Source organism: Rhamphochromis sp. 'chilingali' (genome assembly GCF_963969265.1).
Source record: "Rhamphochromis sp. 'chilingali' genome assembly, chromosome: 2".
Taxonomy (NCBI): domain Eukaryota; kingdom Metazoa; phylum Chordata; class Actinopteri; order Cichliformes; family Cichlidae; genus Rhamphochromis; species Rhamphochromis sp. 'chilingali'.
The window spans coordinates 28911314-28927284 of record NC_137930.1 but is presented as its reverse complement, the minus strand read 5'-3'; the positions used below and the strand labels follow the sequence as shown (position 1 = coordinate 28927284).

Sequence of the window (15971 nt, the reverse complement as noted above, 5' to 3'; positions counted from 1 at the left end):
GAGTCCATAAAACCAGTGCTCATTTCTGTGTAACTCTCTGAGTTAAATTATGACTACCTAACTATACTGGCGAGTCTAAAATATCCTAGTAAAACAAGCCTCTAGTGCTCTGGGATGTGTTTTTGTGGGTTGCATGTGCATTTCAGATTTATATGCACCAAAACAAATTCACTCTTTTTCTGCCGTCTGACTTTATGTAACAGTAAAATGATTGAACTGGTTGGTGGCACAAGCACTCCAGGCTGGATCTTATCAGTTTATCTGCTTTTTATTTCAGCAGAAAAGGGTGGATATCTTAGTCTCAACACAGTAGTTCTCTCCCATCTATTTTTGTTTAGTTTTACAGTAGTGATGGATTTAATATTGTGGGCAAGTGAGTGATGTTTTCCACAACAGAGCTGCACGCGATTGGTTTAAACTGACTTCATTACTTGTGCAGGCACTCTCCAGGGCTCCCCATATAGAAAACCTCAAATCAACTCCATGTGGACAGTTCTATTTTAACTTCGGGGGCCTCGCCTTCCCTCTTGTCTTTGACCGGATCAAGGTTTTGGTTGCTGTTGCTATTCAAAGGGCCGACTACATCTTGTAATTACAGTGGTTTCTGGTGTTATGCTGGCTCACATGCTAAAACCTAAAATAATCCATAGCCATGCCAACTGAACTGCCAATAGACGGCTTTACTAGCACGATCAAGAAAACCCAAAAGGAACAACAAAGCTTCTCTGAAATTGCTTGCAGAAATTGGCAGAATTATAATAAATGTGGTTATGTCTGTATGTGAATGCCACTTTCTTCTTGTTTGTGTGTTTCTGTTTTATAAAATGTGTATAGATCGGTGTGTGTGTGTATGTGTTGGTCAGTGCCACACTAGTGATCTCATTATTTGTCGTTACAAAGCAGTTGTCATTTCTGAACAAGTGAAATAGATGGTTGAAATAAAGAAAAGGTGAGGGACTGGATGAGGACAAATGTTTGTCATCTTTGCAGTCAACTTCAAGACCGCTATGGGTTCATGATCCTATTCGTCTGAATGTCCAAATAAAATGAGGAGAATTACAGGAGCAGGAAGAAGACCAAGAGAGATTGAGTGGGTGGCAGAGATAAGCTGCGTCTCCATCCAAATATCACTGGCAATTAGACCTACTTTCTCTAGTCCACTGTTGATACTCAAACTCCTATCAAGTGAATATAATGAGCCAGTAACAATCTGCAGAATTTTAAGAGGCACTCGTGATCCTGTAAATTGCAGTTTATTTGACTGTTTGAATCGCATTCTGAAGTGGGCTTAATTTTGCATTTGGGTTTATGGTAAGAACAGAGCTTTGCTGTTTCGTACTCAAGTTTAAAAATAGAGTCAAACACAGCGATATGGACACACTTGCACGTGTGTGCATGCTCTGTGTGTATTTTTGAATGAGCATGCTTAATGTAGACATGCCAGTTGCCAACATTCCTCAGCTAAAGCTAAACAGACATCACTGCAAGGATCACTATAGAAACATGCGGCAGCTCTTTCATGGCTTTATGAATTGTGTACCAGGGCAGTCCATATATACATCCTTACATACATAGTCACTCCTTTATCTCTGAACTTATTAAGGCCCCCTCCTATCTTAAAGACGCCATAGTACCTTATTGTCCTAATAGAGCACTTCACTCTCAGACTGCACTTACTTGTGGTTCCTAGAGTTTGTAAAAGGCGAATGGGAGGCAGAGCCATCAGCTATCAGGCTCCTCTCCTGTGAAACCAGCTACCAGTTTGGATTCAGGAGACAGACACCCTCTCTACTTTCAAGCTTAGGCTTAAAAATGTTCCTTTTTGATAAAGCTTAAATGTAGGACTGAGTCAGGTGACTATGAACCATCCCTTTTAACTGCTACAATAGGCATAAGGCCATTACACACCAAGCAAGTTGCAGAAAAGTGACATGAAACTCGGAATTTTTCAGACACAAAATTGTTGTGAAACTTATATACATACTAACAGTTTGGTAACTGTTGGGGTGTCTTTCTAATACTGTAGAGTCTTTACTGTACACACTGCCTTGAAGCAACTGTTGTTCTGAATTAGTGTTATTTAAATAAAACTGAATTGAATTGAACTTTAAAATGGAATTACATAGATGAATTTGCATACTACCTGCTCATAGAGCAAACATATTGATGCAATGCCACTCTATTATACAGTTCCTAGCTCATGTAAAGTGGATTTGTTTGACAATTTTCCATACCATTAAAGGTCACAGAGATTAACAATGGTGTACATGTGACACTGATGGCTGATTATTTGAATGACAGGCAATTACATATCACCGTATGACCTTTCTGTTATAGTTTGAGATTTCCCAAAGTTGATGCAAGCAAAAGGAACAAAAACAAAGGCTGCTTTCAGATTTTTAACTTAACATGTTTACATCACTCGGCTGCACAGATGAGGAAGTGTTTTTCTCTAAACATCCATCAACTGGATGTGTGCAATGCATAGAGACAGATAATTGCTAAAAAGTGCCATGTGACACAGATCAAATACTCGAATTTCACCTAGCATCTGGAGCATAAACTGGAGTAAGGCCATGAGAGGACATGTTTATTGAGTGAGATTCCATTTGAAATACTCCAAAAGGCTACAGCATCACAGACGCTGTCCCGTCAATCAAAGCAGCCGCACCTTCCATCTTTAAGCTCGAACAAAATGAACACAAGTGAGTTGTTTAAAAAAAAAAATCCAATGACCAAACAGTTTTTTAAAAGTGGGAAACTATCCAAAATCTTGTCTTGTACCAGGCTGTAAACATGCATTTTAACACTGTTGATTTGGGGCTTACTTTTACAGTCAGCCTCAGTGGGCTGCAGTTTTGGCACTTCCATGTTGGCTTCCTCGTGTAGAGTCTGCAGCAATATTAAGGTGGATATTGCATGTCAAAGTTAAATCAAGAGGAATGCCGGGATCCAAGATTTCCCAGCAGAACATTTGTTTGTAATATGATTCGTGCTGTACACTCAACCTTCCAGTGGGTTTCTAGTGTTGTGGATAATTGGTGTATAGGTTAACCCATAGAAACAAACAAGTCAAAGTCTAATTCTGTCAGGTCTGTTATGTATTTGTGTGTAACCTTCTTTTATCCCCACTATCAAGGGACACTGGCTAAGCTTTATTCAGTCCATGTGTCTGTTGGGCTTTCTCTCATTGCCATGCCACATTAGCACCCACAGAGAGAAGAACTTCAAAGAAGGTTTGGGGGCTTTTTACCCTCAATGGAGACACTTAAACTTATGCTTATTAAATTAGGCTCCAGTTGTAGGGGGGGCTGTTTTAATTGGCTCCATCAGTTTGTTTATCTTTAATCTCTTGCTGACATTTTAAGTCCTCTTTCTACTTGGCATCCCCGTTTTACCATCTCCCACTACCCCATTCAGTCACAAAGGTTATCTACCCTTCTGTTACTGATGCATGTCCATATTAGGGAAAAAAAACATGAGAAGTGGACTTCTAACAGTGAAACTGTAATAGATTTGTTTTCGGAAGTGAGGAGAAAGACACATATTACACTAAATGTTTTGGGTACTGAGTAGATTTTCCTCTTTAACTCTGCTGGATTTTTCATTGACTTTGGCATCACTCAGTACATACCGTCTGTCTTCTGCCATAAAGTGAAGGTTAATTTGTACTGTAATTTTTAGGCCTGCCATTAATACCCTTTGTACTGAAATTTGCTCATTTTGGGGAAAAAAGAATGCAGAGACTTGTGTTTAAACAGGTGCATCTTTCTGGCCTCTCAGAAATGAGGTACAAGTTGCACAAATTAAGCACATTTTTCTCATAGTAAACAAGATTTTGTGACAAGCCGGTGGCTGTCTCAGCAAGGAGGTTTACACACACTCTCTGACAAAAAGCATTCTTCAAAATGCAAAAAAACTGCAAGCCATTGTGGGCATCATTCCAAACAGTGTGTAGGTGTCCCTTTTATAATTTATCATATGAAACTAAAGCATTTCCCACAGAATTTGTTTCTGTTTGTTGCAGTAATGAGGGTGGATATGCATTCATGCAAGCACATGTATGGAGGCAGACCCCATACCTTCTTATAGAAATAATTAAGTAGCACCTTATATTGTGACTTTGTCAGTAAATTATAAAGCAATAATTAGCATTCTCTCCAGTGTGTACATGGACACCAACTCGATCAAATAAAACATTAAGCAATATAATCAGAGTTTCCCTGACCCTGCAGACTCACTAAACTTCACAGTCTTGGACTGCAGTTGATGACAGTAGTCGTTGTTCTGCTTTGCTGCCTCGGTGAGGTTGACATTTTGGCACGTGAACTAATATCCATGTGCTGCAGGTTCTTTTTAGAGAGGCACTCAAGCAAAAGTAGATCTCCGGAGCAAAAGTATGGTCAGTTGTAAATAGCTGCAGTGGAAGTTAGAGTCCATCTGATGCCTTACAAGTTTCTTTTTGCATAAGGAACTGAATGATATCAGGGACTGCAACCACAGGAACCTGGCCAGCAAGCCTGCCAGAAGATAAGATGCCATGATGGGAAATATGGGGAAATAAAGGCGTTATTTGCTAGGAAATAAATCACAGATCTTGATCTTTTGGGCTTAAAATAAGTCAAAAAACATGCAAGTTAATATACTGTCATAGTACTGGGTCTGTAACTCAATGTTTTGTGTATCTTCGTTTTATTCTTTGATTGTTGTATGTTCTCAGTGTTTCCTGTTTTATTTTAAAATAGTCTGTTGTGTCTTTATCATTGTGTTTAGATTCACTTCTCCTGTAATGTCCTTAGGTTCATTTGTGTCAGCTGTTTCCTCATGTGTTTCCACTCCCCCTGATAGTGTGTATTTAGTCTGTGTTTCCGTTCACTCATTGTCAGGTTGTCTGTTATTCCACACCATAGGCATCATAGGTTTCACAGTTTCATAGGCGTTCATAGTCTGCTCCCAGTGTAGTTTTGTCGTTTTCTGTTTTTCCCCTTAGCATTCTTCTTGTTTGCCTTCATTTAGCCCTAATAAAGATTCGCTTTTGTTTTGCAAACCAGCTCCGTCTCCTGCAGTGTCTACTCTTGGGTCCGTTTAAAAAATACATCGACGCACCCCGCCGTGACATGTACCTAAGCACCCATCTCAAGTAAACTCTGTATAGTAAACACAGATTTTGTGTTTTCTCAACCCATTAATGCATTTTCCATTCCATGACTCCTGGGTTGACCATGTTCCATTATTAGTAGTCAGAAAAGCAAGGAAAACAGGATTTGTTTTGCTCACTCAGTCAACCCATTCATCAATCATTAACAATACATCACATTGCAGTTGTTCTTTTTTTGGCCCTGAAAAACATTGGCATTTCCAACTTCCATCTTCAAATGGAATGCTGTATATATCCCAGTTGCCATAGTGTGACAGGTTGACTACAGCCTGGACAGGTTGCCAGTCTATTGCACTGCTAACATAGATAGATGAACAGCCATTCATGCTTGCATTCAATTTAGACTCACCGGTTAGCTTAACATACACGTCTTTGGATCGTGGGAGGAAGCTGGAGTAGCTGGAAAAAACCCACGCAGACACAGAGAGAACATGCAAACTCCTCAGAGAGACCCGAGCCCACCAGTGGATTTGAACCAGACGTCAGTGCAAGACTGTGCTGCCTTTTATCTAATTCTGCTTATAATTTACACATAGATTTGTGTTTACATATGCTTGATTATTGTCTAACTAACCCAACATATTGCAGTTCATATAAATGTATCACACTAGTCTTTTGTCCATCCAATCACCTGTATTTTCTTCTTCATGAATACAGATTCAGAAGGGTGAAAATATATCACATTTTGGGTCCAATTTCGTTTAAGTCTTTTCTCATCTATACTGTCTGCTTTTTTTATGTTCTGTATTACTTTTTCTGTGACTTTGTTGACTCATTCTGTGCCTCTTAATGTCTTTCCTCTTGTGTATTCTCCACTGTTGTCTCCATACCTCTTTCTCTAGACAACTCTTGTCTCTGCACCCTTCTTGTTTCTTCCTCCAGGAACAGACAGTGGTTCAGTCTCATCTTTTTGTATAGTGAGCTGTCCTTAAGCCAGGGATTAAATGATTCATTTACAGTCACATTTTAATCCTTGTTGCCATGCTCTCACACATACAAACATGCAAATTAGGACAGATTTTCCTCCCAAGTGTCTGGGAAAATGACATTCACACCTCCAACTGAATGGAAACTTGGTGTCAGAATAAGCTCATCCATCAGAATGTACCACATTCTTTCAACTAGTCAGACTTGTATCCCATTATATGCACATTGTGTATTCACCAGAGCAAAAATACTTCCTGAAGTGAAGTGATTGAGTGTTTCAGCAGGGTAGCGGGTGTGCCATCTGCTTGCAAAATAGTGTGTAGCTGTGGAATCTTACATTGAATGCCATCCTTGCCTCCATTTTCAGTCTTTTCTGTTCACTGCATACAATTTTTGCAATCCAGTTCAATTATAAACCATTTTAACTGAAAACAAAGTGGAGCAGTATTCTTCAAATTTTTTGTGCCTTCTTGTGCTAATGTCAAGAAATATGCCAGTTAATTTTGATTTTGGACTTGGTATTTGTGTTTCTAAGAGGAAACTTGCTTTTTAAAAATAAAAATAAAATTAAATGAATGGCTTGTCTTTAGCCATTTAGTCAAGAGTCCAAATCATTCAAGCTCAAGTTTGACATTTGGCAGCAGCGTCCAGGCTATGATCAGAGCTGTAACCCTCTGACTCTGGATTCTTCTTTACTCTTTTTTCCTTGCAGGAAAGATATTCTGTAGCAAAAATGGATCTTGTTAAAAAGAGGTCAGTGCTAGAATTACAATAAATAAAAAAGGACAATTTATTCCTAAGTATTTGTACTTACTAATCTGTTTTTAATATTTGTTCTTTAGCATCCACTTACGAAAGGGTTTAAGAGCTTATATATACTGTAATCTTTTTGACGCCTACTTCCTATAGAGCTTTTGTCACATCTCTTCTTAGCAGAGGTGGTGCTATGTGCCAGATCCATTGTGGCTCCCTTGGAGAAATTACATAGTATATGGATAAATAGTGCTAAATATATCAAGTGGGCCAGATAATTTGAGGTATACAAAGAAAGTCATGGCGTGGATGTAAGTCCATTCAGTATATAAGCCTCATTGTTTTTGGTTCTTGTGATCTTCACTGAATAATGCTCAGCTTTTTAAAAGAGGCGAGTGGTCTAAGCTGGACTTTAATTTAATGCTACCACATATCTCGCTCCTTTTACTTCTGCAACAAGATATTGAATGCTTTTCATTACAGCTAAAATCATCACACATACTCTTACAGAATCAAATAAAAGTAGCTAATAATGAAATTTTCACAATAGCTTTAAAGTGTTTTACGACAGTCACAACTGTCTAATTACCTAACCACTGGTCTGTGAACATCTGTCCCAGTGTTCATAAACTACTGAAATAAAGAAAGACTTTTACTGCAGTTTCCTATGGGAAACATTTAATTAGCGAGCATATATAGGAGCGGCAAAAACCTCAAAGGCTGACGTATTTGGTTTTAAATAAGGTTTAAATCAAGCTCTTTTTTTTTTCATTGAAAAAGTTGTTAGTAACTAATTTAAATTTCTTATTTTCAGTAATGTGACTTAAGTCTGTTCATTGGCTTTTAAAAAATTTGATTGTCTTTAGTAACAGAACTTTGTTTTTAAATTTACTATTATTGTTGTTGTTGTTATTTTATGATTTTTTTTAAAGTCCAGCTCTTCGCACAACACATAGGAAATTGGTGGAAAATTAAAGATGCAGCTGGAAAGAAGAAGAATGAAAGAAATAATCACAAACAGATTAGCAGTAACCGCGAATGACACAAAATAACAGCACACTTTGTTGCTAAACGTAGGCATTAAAGATATTCCACAAAATCTGCACCACCCCCTGGGCCTAAAATTCATAAAGATAAATATTAAATGAATATAAAAAAATGATAGGAGTCAAAAATAATTGAGAAACAAATAACCAGTATGAGTAACTAAAAATGAGTGTACTATTGTCATATCAATTGAGCTAAGATACAAATTTATACATTAACTTGTCAAGCAACATTATGATAAAAGCCTGAACATGCTGATAAATGGGACTTGACCTGTTTGAGTGTCACACGATCTAATGTGCTTCCTCTGATTAGTGGTGTTGTCGATATAGTAGCTTTGGCTGACAAAGGGAATTGAAGTTTCTGCCAGGAAAAAACAAAACATGTTTTGGAAGAGACTCAGTGGGAGATTTAGTAAGATTTGAAATGATGACATTTGTTTATCGTATACTACGCAGTGAGAGCTTTTGCTTGATAGCCTTTTCTCACTTTTGAAGGAGGTAACATTTAGAGGCTTTTACAAATGAACTGTTCATATATAGTTCTGTAAGGGCTTGTAATGGGCAGGCAGCCTGTCCAGTGTGTAACCCGTCTCTTTCCATATGACAAATGGGAAAGGCTCGTGCACTCCCACCTCCCCGCAAGAAGGCTTGCATCAGTGGTTAGGAAAATGAAGGCATGCATAGTTCTATACAAAAAATATTACAATCCAGAAAAATCTAATTCTTTGTTGAAATGTTTCTGTATTTTCTGTATTTACAATCAAATTAGCAACTTCAAGTATATTTAGTGTCTTGTGACAATGTATCTCTGGGATAACGGCACTGAGATCTACCCAATGTTTGAGAAACATTTATTTTTGACAAAGCACCAGGAGCACACTGGTAGAGGTGACCAGAGCAACACTTCAAACTGCTCGAGTCATGACTGACTCACTGATTCAGTTTAAGTAGGGCTGCCTCTTGTTTTAAGTGAAGCTTATCATACATAAAATTGGCCGTCCTTCTCTGCTGAGAGAAAGTCCTGTTTCCATGAAATTTTGCACTTGTGCTATTACCTATGTCAGATAAAAATTATCAGATAAATTTATCTCAGATAGATTAGTATTAGCACTACCAAACGACAAAGCAAATCTTTATTTTCTAATGGTTTAGCGATGTAAAAGTCAACCAGCCATGGACTGAAATGGGAAGATTTCCAATGTTCGTGGTCAGCTGAATGGCCTGTCAGCGTTCCACGGTGAAGCAAACAACCATGTGCACACTCATTTCCACACACTAACATGATCTTAGCAAGGAAACTCTTAGTTGTGAATGAAGACAGAAAGTTTGCCAAAGTAAACCGTGGGGTGGACCACCTGCAACAAATCTCCTTCACCTAGCTTAATGTTAAAGAAGCAGACAAAGGCAAAAGCTAAAGCTATCCAACGCTCTTATGGAATCAGAACGATGCCACCTTGAAACGAAACCGAAAAAAATATTGAAACCGAAAAAAAATATTGTAACTGAAATAAATGTACTGAAAAATCTTGTATTGAAACCGAAAAAAAATTGATAGTGAAAAACAATTAATTGAAACTGTAATTTTTTTGTTTTTGCTTACAATTTTTTTTTTTCGGTTTCAATCCATTTTTTTCCGGTTTCAAACCATTTTTCAGTTTCACTCTGCTGGCACTGTTTTGGCGTACGGGGGCGCGCTGGGGGGCGGGGATTCCGACCCGCATGTATTTGCATATATTATAATGCTGACCAATGACTGGAGAAAACACTGACGACGCGGCTGCGGTCACGGACAAACTCGCACGTGTCTGTTCGGGAATGGCAGATGCCGAGAGGTCCAGCGTTTACATTACCGACTATTTCAAAGTGACAGCCTGAGGTGTTCTTCAGTAAATTGGACTACCGGACAGGAGGACCTGAGGCCCCACCGCATTATTTTTGGTAAGTTAAATGTGTTTGTAAGCTAATCCGTAATTTAGGTCCTTAGCTAGCTACCTGAGGACCTAGCTAGCTAAAATGAGCACTCGGCTGTCGGGGAAACATGTTTTGTAAAGTTCGTTTAGCTACCCCGTGCAGGTGAAGGAATTTACCCTGACTAAAGAAATCAAGAGAAACGCACCGGGCTGCTCGGTGACTAACCACGGTTACTGTACTTTTATTATGAGTATTATACTGTAAGAGCAACGGGCTGGACTCTGCTTCTGCTCCTGTGCAGAGCTGATTATTAAATATGTGCAAACAGCAGCATGTTTTCTGTCGCTTTCCACATGTGGAAGGACATTAAAGCCAACTTTTAAATTCCCCTCATTAGTCAATAGCTACGGATTAAATAGCAAAGCCTGATACTTATGTACTGAAACCAACTACTTCCGCTTGTCAGCTTTAGTTAAAATGTTACATTTTTCACCTGGTTATTTTTTTAGCTTTTTTTTATTTTATTTTTTTTTACGGAGTTTGTTACAAATATTCAGGTTAAAAAACTGTCCAAATTATTTTTAATGAATTATGTTCACAAAGTCACATGTTCAGTACTCTGTACAGCTTGCATCCTTTAGGACAAATAATTTGAAACATTAATATTTCTTGTTCAATACTGAGCTGATAACACCTCTGTATGTTGTGACCAGGATGCAGCAGCAGACTGAACCTCGACTGAAACCTGCTCCATCATCTCATCTTTGCAGATGTCCATTTATAAAGCATCAACAACTCAAAGGTAAACATGATATTAGAAAATGTGTTAGTAAGGCCTTTAAAACAAATAAAAAAAATAAAAAGCTGTCGGCAGAACTGTAGGACTGAACAACTTCAGATCCCGAGTGTGTGAGGACGGAGAAGGATCTGCTCTATTTCAGATTTGAGAGATAAACTTTATATTTCAGTTTGTGATGATTCTGTTCTGTTTGTGATTACAGGAGCTGTCCTCAGATTTAGACCTCAGCACCACCCAGTGACAGCAGACAGATCATCCTATATCTTCAATCTTTGTAGTAACTCCAAAATTAACTGAAGAAAACAGTACAAAGGTTAAAGTACCACATGTGCTGTCAGTGAAAGCTGCAGCTGTTTTATTGATAAATTTAAAGACAAAAAGTCAAAAGGATTAATCACCCCTGTAACTGTGTCACTATACATCAGCATTAACAGTACCTCAGTTTGGTGTTTCAGAAAACTGCTGATCTCAGACCTGCACAACTTCTGTTTTAAACACTGACACAATTAAATAAAACCTGATTAAAGTCAATGGTTGTTACTTATATTTGAACTAAAAACTTGTGATCTGGAATTCTTTCACTGTTTTTTGACAATAGTGTGTTATTTATCATAAAGTAATTCAGAGTCATTCATACCAGAGTAACCAGTGAGCACAACATATATTTAACTTTCTACAGGACTTAAAGCTATTACTATAGCTTATAGCTATAGCTATTACTTAACTGCACTACTGTATAGTTCTGTGTAAATAATCATTCTGTACATATAATTTTTAATCCTACAACTGTTTATAACTTGCATAGTTCACATTTCTGTATAACTGTATATCTCAGATTTCTGTATAGTTTTTCATATTTATATCCTGTTCATAGCCTGTGCATAGTTTGTACTCACTACAGCCTGTACATACTTCATACCATGTACATTGTAACATACCATAATAGACCCATTTCTGTAATATACTTACAATATATATTAGCAATAATATAGATATGTAATATATCTATATCATGGCTAAAGCACTTCTGGATGGATGTAAACTGCATTTCATTGCCCTGTACCTGTGCAATGACAACAAAGTTGAATTCTATTCTATTATATTATGTAAAAGTCCAGACCCTCTGAGGATTATCTGAGTACTTCTAACATTACACAAAGCAAAGGTCTCCATCAGTGTTCATGAAATGCTGGGTTTATCCTTCTTGTGAGGGAGCTGCTGGTGAAGATCACGAGCCCTGCTTGATCCCGGCGACGAGTTTCAGTCTTCCTGGTGTTTCTGAAATGATGCCTCTCACTGTGGGTCAACAGAACTTCTGGCACAGGACAGCTGTAATAAAAGAAATTGAAGAAGTTTTGGGGAAAAAAAATCTTGGAAATGCCCTAAATGTGAGAAGCAGATTTTGTATTTACTTTTCTTTTGCCAATCAAGATAACAAAGTATAATTTTCACCATACAATTACTAACCTTGTCATCTCCTGCACTGTCTGTTTTGGGTTCTGGGCTTGTCCTTCCCAGCACTCAGGAGACTGCTTTGCTGCACTGTGGTATGAGGTGCTAACCTGTTGACAGTGTTGGGAAGGTTAATTTTAAAATGTATTCCACCAAAGATTATAGAAGTACCAACTAGATGTTAAAATCTTAATATAAATGAGTAACAGTAGGTGGACATTAGGTAAGGCTGTACTTTTTGCAGCGATCTCGTGTAGAAAACTATTCAGCGCGTATATAAAACAGGTCAGCGGCTCCGAACCGTAGTAAAGGGACCTCTGGCTAATACATCCGGTTCGTGTCGGGCTCGTAGCTGAAAACTAGCTTTACTTTGTTGTCTGGGTCAAGTTTGCTAGCGAGAGACAGAGAGAGGCTTTGAAAGGCTGCTTATTGTTTCGGAGGAAAACACGAACACGGTGTACAGTCGAGCCTTAACAGCTTACTTACAGCTGGGCTCGTCAGGCTCTCTTCTTGGCTGCAGTGGTTATTATTATATTTACATGCTTCCAGCTCCCGTTTCTGCTCCGTGACAGCTCGTACTTTTCCTTTTTCTCCCTCCCTCGCTCACAGACACATAACGGGTATGGCAGTCCATTCTCCCTGCAGCACGGACTACACTGCCCATGAGGCTACATTGTTTAGGGCGTTGCCTGTAACACTCTGCTATTGCCTTCATATTAAATAATTTTTGTATAATAGTTTTTAGAGGCTCTTATTGCGTGTTTTGTTTGGGTTTCCACCGGTGTGGAATTACCAAAAATAGAGACCATAGCCTAACATATGAAACAGGAAAATACCGCCATGTAATCCATTTATTTCAACAAACTAACTGTATTCTCAATATCACCTATTGAACAGTAACTGTAACGGATACATTTACTCATATTTTGTATTTTAAATACGTAACGCCGGTGCATGTATTATGTTACTGCCCAACACTGCCTGTTGAGATCCTGAGATCCGCTCCTAGAACACCGGCCTCCAACTCCTGAAGAGACACGGGTGTCCCTAAATTTAGCAAATATTAGCTTCAGGCTAGCTTGCTACGACGAATAGGCTAATACCAGCATTTTACCACAACTTCACCAGATGTAGCTAAAAAAACTAAACTAATGTCCAACCACATCATCTGCAAAAATCAGAGATGAGATTCTGAGGCCACCAAAGCGAAAGCCCTCCGCCACTTGGCTGCGCCTAGAAATCCTGTCCATAAAAATTATGAACAGAACCGGAGACAAAGGGCAGCCCTGGCGGAGCCCATCACCCACCGGGAACGAGTCCAACTTATTGCCGGCAATGCGAACCAAGCTCCTGCAATGGTTGTACAGGGATCGAATGGCCCGTAGCAATGGGCCAGACACCCCATATTCCCGCAACACCTCCCACAGGACACCCCGAGGGACACGGTCGAATGCCTTCTCCAAGTCCACAAAACACATGTAGACTGGTTGGGTAAACTCCCATGCACCCTCAAGTATCCTGGAGAGGATAAAGAGCTGGTCCAGTGTTCCGCAACCAGGACGAAAACCGCATTGTTCCTCCTGTATCCGAGGTTCGACTAACGGACGAACTCTCCTTTCCAGCACCCTGGCATAGACTTTCCCAGGGAGGCTGAGGAGTGTGATCCCCCTGTAGTTGGAACACACCCTCCGGTCCCCTTTCTTAAAGATGGGGACCACCACCCCGGTCTGCCAGTCCACAGGGACTGCCCCTGATCTCCACGCAACATTGCAGAGGCGTGTCAACCAGGACAGCCCTACAATAATTTATTTTACTATTAAAAATTTGGGGGTTGGTTGGTTGGGTTTATTTTTTGTTTTGCTTTTTGGTTTGGTTGGTTTTTTATTTAACTTCTTTATATGTACAGTCAGTTATATATCTTAGAGAGGAAACTGGAATTTGCAGAAATCGTTATCAGCAGGTCAAACTTAGGGAGAAATCTGAAATTGTAATTGGCCAAGAAAACTGCAGTCGATGCGTAGTTTTAGCATGGGCCCTTAAAAATGCTGCTTCACTTCGAGGATTTTAAACAAGCTATAAACCTTGAAAACATATTCATGGAAACATGCAAAAAGATGAGAGGGGTAAGTGCTCACTGAGAGGAAAGGTGAGCTGAGGAAAAAAATGCATTAAAATAGACGGATGATTTGCAGGCCTGGATTAATTCTCACTCCTATACTTGCTTGGCAATCCAGCCTCAATTTTCTGTTCAATTAAATGTGTCATTCAGGCTGCATGTCATCCCCAATTTCCCTCTCTTTCTATCCCCCTATATTCTCCCTCTTTGATCTTATCTGTTTGCACAAATGAGACTAAATCTTTAATTTCGTCAGTAAATTGTGTTTACACTCAGGATATGCCTTTGGAATGGTTTCAGGAGCTTCTCAGTCAAATACACTTAAGCAAGCTCTCATTCCTTGGATCCTATATCATCCCAGTGTAATACTTTAATAAGTAAACTATCTCTCAGTATAAGCTCCTGCTATAAAACGCTAAAGCTGTTACAACTGCTTTGAATAATGATACCATCTTAGCGCCTGCTGCAGAACCCATAGATGTTCTGATGAAATTCAGTTGAAAGAAATGTCCTCATTGGAGAGCAACATTAGAGGCAGAAGACTGTTTGATGTGAGACATTCACATCTGTGTGATACACATTTATAGTCTCATATTGCTTTTAAGTGACTTTTTTTTTTTACAGACTGGAAAGATTAGCATCTCTGTCTAGTCAAAGCTGTTTCTTGATTATAGATCTTTTTGGGTTGTTTTTTTTTCTCAGAACTTACCTCCCAGATCCTGATTTTAACTACTGTAGATTTCTCTTCTCAAGCAAAATGTTTGTATATTCATAATAATTACACGCATCAGGAATTTTCTTTTGCTATGTGGTTTGGGACTTGTAGAAAATGTTTTGTGGCACTAAAGAAAGGGAGCACAATCTGAGAAATCAAAAATGATATTAAATACCTGTGCATGTATTTCCTTGCCAGTTATTTGAAATTGCTACCAATCAAATATCAATATGTAGCCCTTGTAGTATGCAATTACACTGCACATAATGGCCATATTTACCACATTTGATGTCCATGTCTGTGGAGATTCTCTCTGAATTGGAAGTGTGAAAATAAGCCCGGTCGGGCAATGGATGTGCATCGAGAAAGGGGTCATTTTAAAATAAAGACACTACCAGTACAACGTATTTTGTGATTATTTTTGGTTCAGTGTAGGTGCTATAACTTTTATAGCAAATCATTACTCTTTGATCACACAGTAGACAATGCAAAAGAAAATCATGATATGATTCAATTCAAGGTAACATACCTATCAAGATTAAAAGAAAGGGATACAATAAAACACATCTTTAAAAGCTGCCAGTAGCAACTAGTTTGCTTTCGAGGAGTACAGTGAATTTGATCATTTTTGGCTACTACATGACCAAAAATATTTTTGACCACATGCAACAAACTTGCGATCTTGTTGCCTTTAAATGGTTACTTTGAAGACAACAAGCAGGTCTACGATCACTTGTTATCAACGATCACTGCGATAGGATGGCAATGAAATGACAAAAAGAGGGTGCTGGAGTCTGGTATCTTGTATATTAGCAGGATTAACTGCCACAAATTGGTAAAATCCCAAATTGGCAAAAAAAAAAAAAAACCTCTACATATAAAAATTTACATTAGCTGCTTATGTTTAGTCCAGTCTAGTAGATTCAAAACAGAAAGAAAAATTGTCCTCCACAGTTACTTTGCTGCTGCAGGATGATTTAATTGCAAAATGACATAGGTGCTAGGTAGACTTATTTTTATATAGGAATAGAACCAGTTGGCAACCAGCTGAGTCAAGCATTGCAGACAAATGAGTTGCAGACAAGTTATGA

The 15971-nt window shown here is 38.7% G+C and overlaps 1 protein-coding gene and 1 long non-coding RNA gene across 2 annotated transcripts in view; both read left to right on the top strand.

Annotated features, from left to right (window-relative positions):
- Positions 1–15971, top strand: part of LOC308392631 (matrix metalloproteinase-17-like) — a 98616-nt gene that overhangs the window by 4808 nt on the left and 77837 nt on the right. The gene's annotated exons all lie outside the window — the stretch shown is intronic.
- Positions 9543–11140, top strand: LOC308392632. The gene is made up of 3 exons (XR_013970851.1): positions 9543–9825; positions 10512–10600; positions 10800–11140. It is a non-coding gene; the product is annotated as an uncharacterized lncRNA (long non-coding RNA).